The following is an 8,449-nucleotide window of genomic DNA, read 5'->3' as shown; positions in this document are numbered from 1 at the left end:
GGGAAGAAAAGGCAGTGATTTCCAGTGAGGAAGATCTTAATGGACCTCCACTAGCCTCCAAGGAGTACCCTAATGAGGAACCAAAGGAATCTGAGGCTCATATAGAGACCATAGAGATTTCCCTGAACTTACTATTGCCATTCGTGAGCTCTGATGAGTATTCTTCCTCTGAAGAGGATGAAGATATTATTGAACAGCAAGTTGCTTAATATCTAAGAGCAATCATGAAGCTGAATGCCAAGTTATTTGATAATGAGACTTGGAAGGATGAACTTCCATTGCTCATCAATGAACTGAATGATCTGGTTCAACTGAAATTACCTCAGAAGAAATAGGATCCTGGAAAGTTCTTAATACCTTGCATCATAGGCACCATGACCTTTAAGAAGGCTCTGTGTGACCTGGGGTCAGGGATAAACCTCATGCCCCTCTCTGTAATAGAGAAACTAGGGATCTTTGAGGTACAAGCTACTAGAATCTCAGTAGAGATGGCAAACAATTCAAGGAAACAAGCTTATAGAATTGTAGAGGATGTCTTGGTGAAGGTTGAAGGCTTTTACATCCCTACTGACTTTATAATCCTAGACACTGGGAAGGATGAAGATGAATCCATCATCCTTGGAAGACCCTTCCTAGCCACAGCAAGAGCTGTGATTGATGTGGATAGAGGAGAGCTAGTTCTTCAATTGAATGAGGACTACCTTGTGTTTAAGGCTCAAGGATATTCTTCTGTAACCATGGAGAGGAAGCATGAAAAGCTTCTCTCAATACAGAGTCAAACAGAGTCAACCATGCCTAGACCTTTCACTTATGTATTTTCTACGGTGGAGTTTCTACACCCCATAAATTAAGGTGTGGAGCTCTGCTGTTCTTCATGAATTAATACAAGTACTATTGTTTTTCTATTCAACTCACACCTACTTCTTATCTAAGATACTCATTCGTACTTCAACCTGATGAATGTGATGAACCGTGACACTCATCATCATTCTCACTTATGAACGCGTGCCTGACAACCACTTCCGTTCTATCTGCAATATCTTGAGTGTGTATCTCTTGGCCTTCTGGTCCACGACGCATGGTTGCCTCTCCTAACAACAGAGCCTTCCATTCCAAGATATCAGAGTCTTCATGGTATAGGCTAGAATAAAAGCAGCATTCCTGGGATCCGTAAAGTCTAAACCTTGTCTGTGGTATTCCGAGTAGGATCCGGGAAGGGATGACTGTGACGAGCTTCAAACCTGTGAATGTGGGGCACAAGTGACAATGTGCAAAAGGACAATGGTCCTATTCCGACGCTAGCGGGAACCGACAGATGATTAGCCGTGCAGTGACAGCGCATATGGATTTGTTTTCATCCGAGAGGATCATACAGCTTGCCATGGAAGGAGGTAACGCATGGTTGGAAGGAGGCAATAAGAAAGCAGAGGTTCTGAAGCAATAATGCATCTCCAGACGCTTATCTGAAATTCCTACATATGAATTACATAAGTAACTTTATCTTATTTTATATTTTATTTATATTTAAATTATCAAAACCTCATAACCATTTGAATCTGCCTGACTGAGATTTACAAGGATGACCATAGCTTGCTTCAAGCCGACAATCTCCGTGGGATCGACCCTTACTCAAGTAAGGTTTATTATTTGGACGACCCAGTGCACTTGCTGGTTAGTTGTGCGGAGTTGTGAAAAAGAGTTGAGATTACGATCGTGCGTACCAAGTTTTGGCACAGTTGAGATCACAATTTCGTGCACCAAGCTCCTTCCACACCGATGTCCATGAGGACTTGGTCCAACTTTTGATCAAAGTTGACTCTTCTAGTGACAGGGTGAGGATCTCCTTACATCATTGGCAAGTTAAATGCCAATCTCACATTTTCCGGACTGAAATCCAAGTAATCCCCCCGAACCATTGTGAGCCAATTCTTTGGGTTCGGGTTCACACTTTGATCATGGTTCTTAGTGATCCATGCATTAGCATAGAACTCTTGAACCATTAAGATTCTGACTTGTTGAATGGGGTTGGTGAGAGCTTTCCAACCTCTTATTTGAATGTCATGTCGGATCTCCGGATATTCACTCTTTTTGAGCATGAAGGGGACCTCGGGGATCACCTTTTTCTTGGCCACAACTTCATAGAAGTGGTCTTGATGAACCTTTGAGATGAATCTCTCCATCTCCCATGACTTGGAGGTGGAAGCAATTGCCTTCCCTTTCCTCTTTCTAGAGGTTTCTCCGGCCTTAGGTGCCCTTAATGGTTATGGAAAAATAAAAAGCAAAGATTTTCCACACCAAACTTAAAATGTTTGCTCGTCCTCGAGCAAAAGAAGAAAGAAAGGAGTAGAAGAAGAAGAAATGAAGGAGATGGAGAGGAGTAGTGGTTTCGGCCAAGGTGGGTTAAGTGGGTATGAAGTGTGAAATTGAAGGTTGTAAGGAGGGGTATTTATAGGGTAAGGGAGAGAGGGAATTCGATTATGAAGGGGTGGGTTTGGGAGGGAAATGGTTTGAATTTGAATGGTGAGGTAGGTGGAGTTTTATGATGGATAGATGTGAGTGGTGAAGAGATTATGGAGAAAAGGGTAAGATTTGATAGGCGAAGGGTATTTGGGGAAGAGTTATTGATGGGATTGATCAAGGGTATTTGGGGAAGAGTGTTATGGAAAGGTGTTAAGAGGGGAGAAGAAGAGGTGGGTAGGTGGGGATCCTGTGGGGTCCACAAATCCTGAGGTGTCAAGAAATTCTACACCCTGCACCATTCTGGCATTTAAACGCCCTCTGTGTTCCAATTCTGGTATTTAACGCTAGCTCTGCTACGTTTCTTGGCATTAAACGCCAGTTTGCTGCCCCTTTCTGGCGTTTAACGCCAGCCAGACACCCTTTTTTGGCGTTAAAGGCCAGTCTGTCTGCCATTTATGGCGTTTAACGCCAGCCAGACGCCAGACACCCTTTTCTGGCGTTAAACGCCCAGAATGCTGCCCATTCTGGTGTTTAACGCCCAGAATGCTGCCAGGCTGGGCGTTAAACGCCCATTCTGCTATCCTTACTGGCGTTTAAACGCCAGTAAGCCTGTCCTCTAGGGTATGCTATTTTTTATGCTATTTTTTATTCCGCTTTAATTCTATAGTTGTTTTTATGACTTCACATGATAATCAACCTAAAGAAAACATAAAATAACAATGGAAAATAAATAAATATAATTAAATAACATTGGGATGCCTCCCAACAAGCACTTCTTTAATGTCAATAGCTTGATAGTGAGCTCTTAGAGAGCTTCACAGATACTCAGAGCTTTAATGGTGGCCTCCTAACACCAAACTTAGAAGTTGAGTGTGGGGGCTCTGTTTGACTCTGTATTAAGAGAAGCTTTTCATGCTTCCTCTCCATTGTTACAGAAGAAGATCCTTGAGCCTTAAACACAAGGTAGTCCTCATTCAATTGAAGGACTAACTCTCCTCTATCCACATCAATCACATCTCTTGCTGTGGCCAAGAAGGGTCTTCTAAGGATGATGGATTCATCCTCATCTTTCCCAGTTTCTAGGATTATGAAATCAGCAGGGATGTAGAAGCCTTCAACCTTCACTAAGACATCCTCTACAAGTCCATAAGCCTGTTTTCTTGATTTGTCTGCCAATTCTAATGAGAATCTTACAGCTTGTACCTCAAAGATCCCTAGTTTCTCCACTACAGAGAGTGGTATGAGGTTTATTCCTGATCCCAGGTCACACAGAGCCTTCTTAAAGGTCATAGTGCCTATGGTACAAGGTATTAAGAACTTTCCGGGATCCGATTTCTTCTGAGGTAACTTTAGTTGCCCCAAAGCATTCAGTTCATTGATGAGCAATGGAGGTTCATCCTCCCAAGTCTCATTACCAAATAACTTGGCATTCAGCTTCATGATTACTCTTAGATACTGAGCAACTTGCTCTTTAATAATATCTTCATCCTCTTCAGAGGAAGAATACTCATCAGAGCTCATGAATGGCAACAGTAAGTTTAGTGGAATCTCTATTGTCTCTATATGAGCCTCAGATTCCTTTGGTTCCTCATTAGGGAACTCCTTAGTGGCCAGTGGACGTCCATTGAGGTCTTCCTCATTGGAAATCACTACCTTTTGACTCTCTCCAGGTTTGGCCGTGTGGGGTATATTGATGGCCTTGCACTCTCTTTTTAGATTCTCTTCTGTATTGTTTGGGAGAGTACTAGGAGGAGTTTCAGCAGTTACTCTTTTACTCAGTTGACCTACTTGTGCCTCCAAATTTCTGATGGAGGACCTTGTTTCAGTCATGAAACTGAGAGTAGTCTTAGATAGATCAAAGACTATGGTTGCTAAGTCAGAGAGGCTCTGCTTAGAATTCTCTGTCTGTTGCTCAGAAGATGATGGAAAAGGCTTGCTATTGCCAAACCTATTTCTCCCACCATTATTATTATTGAAGCCTTGATTAGGCTTCTGCTGATCCTTCCATGAGAAATTAGGATGATTCCTCCATGAAGGATTATAGGTGTTTCCATAGGAATCTCCCATGTAATTCACCTCTTCCATTCTAGGATTCTCAGGATCATAAGCTTCTCCTTTAGGGGAGGCTTTTTTAGTACTGCCTGATGCAGCTTGCATTTTAGTCAGACTCTGAGAAATCATATTGACTTGCTGAGTCAATATTTTATTCTGAGCCAATATGGCATTAAGTGTATCAATCTCAAGAACTCTTTTAGAAGTGTACATGAACTGGTTATTTGCAGCCATTTCAATGAGTTCCTGGGCTTCTGCAGATGTCTTCTTCAGATGAAGAGATCCACCAGCAGAGTGATCCAATGACATCTTGGACAATTCAGACAGACCATCATAGAATATACATAGGATGCTCCATTCTGAAAGCATGTCAGAAGGACACCTTCTGATCAATTGCTTGTATCTTTCCCATGCTTCATAGAGGGATTCACCTTCCTTCTGTCTGAAGGTTTGGACTTCCACTCTAAGCTTGCTCAACTTTTGAGGTGGAAAGAATTTGGCCAAGAAAGGATTGACCAACTTTTCCCAAGAGTTCAGGCTTTCTTTAGGTTGTGAGTCCAACCATATCCTAGCTCTGTCTCTTACAGCAAAAAGGAAAAGCATAAGTCTGTAGACCTCAGGATTAACCCCATTGGTCTTAACACTGTCACATATTTGCAAGAATTTAGCTAAGAACTGATGAGGATCTTCCAATAGAAGTCCATGAAACTTGCAATTCTGCTGTATTAGAGAAACTAATTGAGGCTTAAACTCAAAGTTGTTTACTCCAATTGCAGGAATTGAGATGCTTCTTCCATAGAAGTCAGAAGCTGGTGCAGTAAAGTCACCAAGCACCTTCTTTACATCTCCACCATTGTTGTTATTTTCGGTTGCCATAACTACTTCTTTCTCGAAAATTTCTGTTAGGTTCTCTCCAGAGTGTTGTGCTTTAGCTTCTCTTAGCTTCCTCTTTAGAGTCCTTTCAGGTTCAAGATCAGCTTCAACAAGAATGTTCTTATCCTTGTTCCGGCTCATATGAAAACAAAGAGAATAGAGAAGAAGAGGAATCCTCTATGTCACAGTATAGAGATTCCTTTATGTGAGTAGAAGAACAGAAGAATGAGGTAGAGATAGAATGAAAAGAATTCAAACACAGAGACAGGGAGCGGGTTCGATTTATAAGAAGAAGAGAAGTGTTAGTAAATAAATAAAATAAATAGAAAGAGATGAGAGAGAAAAGAAATTCAAATTTTAATTAAAAAGAAAAGAAAAATATTTTTGTTTTTATTTTAATTATGAGTTAGAATTCGAAATTATTTAAAAAAAATAAAATAAAATTAAAATTTAAAATAATTAGTTAATTAAAAAGAATTTTGAAAAAGTGGTGAGGGGTTTTTCGAAAATTAGAGAGAGAAAAGTAGTTAGGTGGTTTTGAAAAGGATAAGAAATAGTAAACTTTTTTAAAATTAAAACAAACAAATCAAGTGGTTAATTGAAAAAGATTTAAAAATCAATTTTGAAAAGATAAGAAGTTAGAAAAGGATTTTGAAATTAAATTTTAAAAAGATATGATTTGACATCTATTTTGAAAAAGATTTGAAAAGGAAATTAAAAAGATTTGATTTTTGAAATTAAAGTTGATTACTTGACTAACAAGAAAATAAAAGATATGATTCTAGAATTTAAAGATTGATCCTTTCTTAATAGGCAAGTAACAACTTGAAAATTTTTGAATCTAAACATTAATTGTTTGTAATAATTTCGAAAATTTGAAATAAAATTAAGAAAAAGATTTTGAAAATTTGTTTAAAGATTTTCGAAAATATTAAAGGAAAAATGAAAAAATATTTTGAAAAATTTTAAGAAAGAATTCGAAATTATTAAGAAGAAAAGTGGAAAGGATTTGATTTTTGAAAAAGATTTGAAAAGATTGAATTTTTAAATTGGAATTTTGACTTGACTAATAAGAAACAATTAAATTTTAAAAATTTTTGACCAAGTCAAACCAAAATTTCAAAATTTATTGGTAAAATAAGGGAAAGATATTATTTTTTATTTTTTAATTTTTAATAAGGAGAGAGAAAAAGAAATCATTTTGTTGTTTTTCTCTTTTTTTTTCATTAAACAGCAAAAATGAAACAAAACATAAAAATTTAGGATCAAAATAATAAATGCATGCAAGAACACTTTGAATGTCAAGATGAACACCAAGAATACTTTGAAGATCATGATGAACATCAAGAACATATTTTTGAAAATTTTTTAAGAAAAGAAAGACATGCAAGACACCAAACTTAAAAATTTTTAAACTTTAGACACTAATAATTCAAAAATGCATATGAGAAACAAGAAAAGACATGAAAATAAGAAAATTTAAAGATCAAACAAGGAAAATCATCAAGAACAACTTGAAGATCAAGAAAGAACACATGCATGAATTTTCAAAAATTAAAGAAAAATTAAAACATACAATTGACACCAAACTTAAAATTTGACACTAGACTCAAACGAGAAACATAAAATTTTTGGTTTTTATGGTTTTATAAATTTTTTTTGTATTTTTCAAAAATTAATTTGGAAAAAGAAAAATAGGAATTTCAAAATTTTTAATAAGAATTCCAGGATTCATGCATTGTTAGTTTAAAGCTCCGGTCCAAAAGATTAGACATGGCTTAATAGCTAGCCAAGCTTTAAGTGAAAGCTTCGGTCCAAAAGATTAGACATGGCCAAATGGCCAGCCAAGCTTTAGCAGATCATGACATACGATAGCCAAATAGATGGGAATCCAAAGGCTCTTGCAATGATAAGTGGAAGCCTCAGTCCAAAACATTAGACATGGCTTAACAGCCAGCCAGGCTTCAACATATCTCATTAATCTCTAGAATTCATTCTTAAAAATTCTGAAGAAAAATTTTTTGAATTTTTCGAAAACTATAAATTTTTTTTTGAAAATAAAAAATAAAAAATGAAAAAGCTTAAACATAAAATAAAATTACCTAATCTAAGCAATAAGATGAACCGTCAGTTGTCCAAACCCAAACAATCCCCGGCAACGGCGCCAAAAACTTGGTGTAGGAAATCGTGATTCACAACTCCACACAACTAACCAGCAAGTGCACTGGGTCGTCCAAGTAATACCTTACGTGAGTAAGGGTCGATCCCACGGAGATTGTCTGCTTGAAGCAAGCTATGATCATCCTTGTAAATCTCAGTCAGGCGGATTCAAATGGTTATGAGGTTTTAATAATTAAAATATAAATAAAACATAAAATAAAATAAAGTTACTTATGTAATTCACTGGTGGAAATTTCAGACAAGCGTATAGAGATGCTTTGTTGCTTCTGAACATCTACTTTCCTATTGCCTTCTTCCAACCATGCGTTCTCCCTTCCATGGCAAGCTGTAGGATCCTCTCAGTGAAATGGTCCTCTACGGTTTTTGCACGGCTAATCAACTGTCGGATTTCTCGTCTCGGATGAAAAATACCAGGCACAGCTACCGCATGGCTAATCATCTGCCGGTTCCCGCTAGTATCGGAATAGGATCCATTGATCCTTTTGCACACTGTCACTGCGCCCAACATTCGCAGGTTTGAAGCTCGTCATAGTCATCCCTTCCTAGATCCTACTCGGAATACCACAGATAAGGTTTAGACTTTCCGGATCCCAGGAATTCTACCAATTGGTTCTAGCCTATACCATGAAGATACTAATCTCATGGACTCGGTCCGTGGATTAGATACCCAAGAGAATATACTCCTGCTGTCGTCTAATGACTACATTGAACATCATGTAGACCGCTTGTGGTTGTTAGGCACGCGGATCTTGGCTAAGCGAGTAACAAGATAGTGGGTGATTGTCACGGGTCACCCCTTCATTCTGACTTAACTGAATTAAGTACAAGAGTATATCTTGGAGAATAAGCAGGCGTGAATTGAAAGAAAAACAATAGTACTTGC

At 38.0% G+C, this 8,449-nt stretch overlaps 1 non-coding gene across 1 annotated transcript; it reads left to right on the top strand.

Moving 5' to 3' along the window:
- Window positions 1–4,875: 4,875 nt before the first annotated feature.
- Window positions 4,876–4,983, top strand: LOC148565321 (small nucleolar RNA R71). Its single transcript, XR_015883905.1, has one exon. It is a non-coding gene; the product is annotated as a small nucleolar RNA R71 (small nucleolar RNA).
- The last annotated feature ends 3,466 nt before the right edge of the window (window positions 4,984–8,449 follow it).

Source organism: Arachis ipaensis, chromosome B5 (genome assembly GCF_059453495.1).
Source record: "Arachis ipaensis isolate K30076 ecotype BB chromosome B5, ASM5945349v1, whole genome shotgun sequence".
In the NCBI taxonomy this organism is placed as follows: domain Eukaryota; kingdom Viridiplantae; phylum Streptophyta; class Magnoliopsida; order Fabales; family Fabaceae; genus Arachis; species Arachis ipaensis.
Note: the sequence above shows the minus strand (reverse complement) of the source record. Positions and strands in the feature narration are given on the sequence as shown.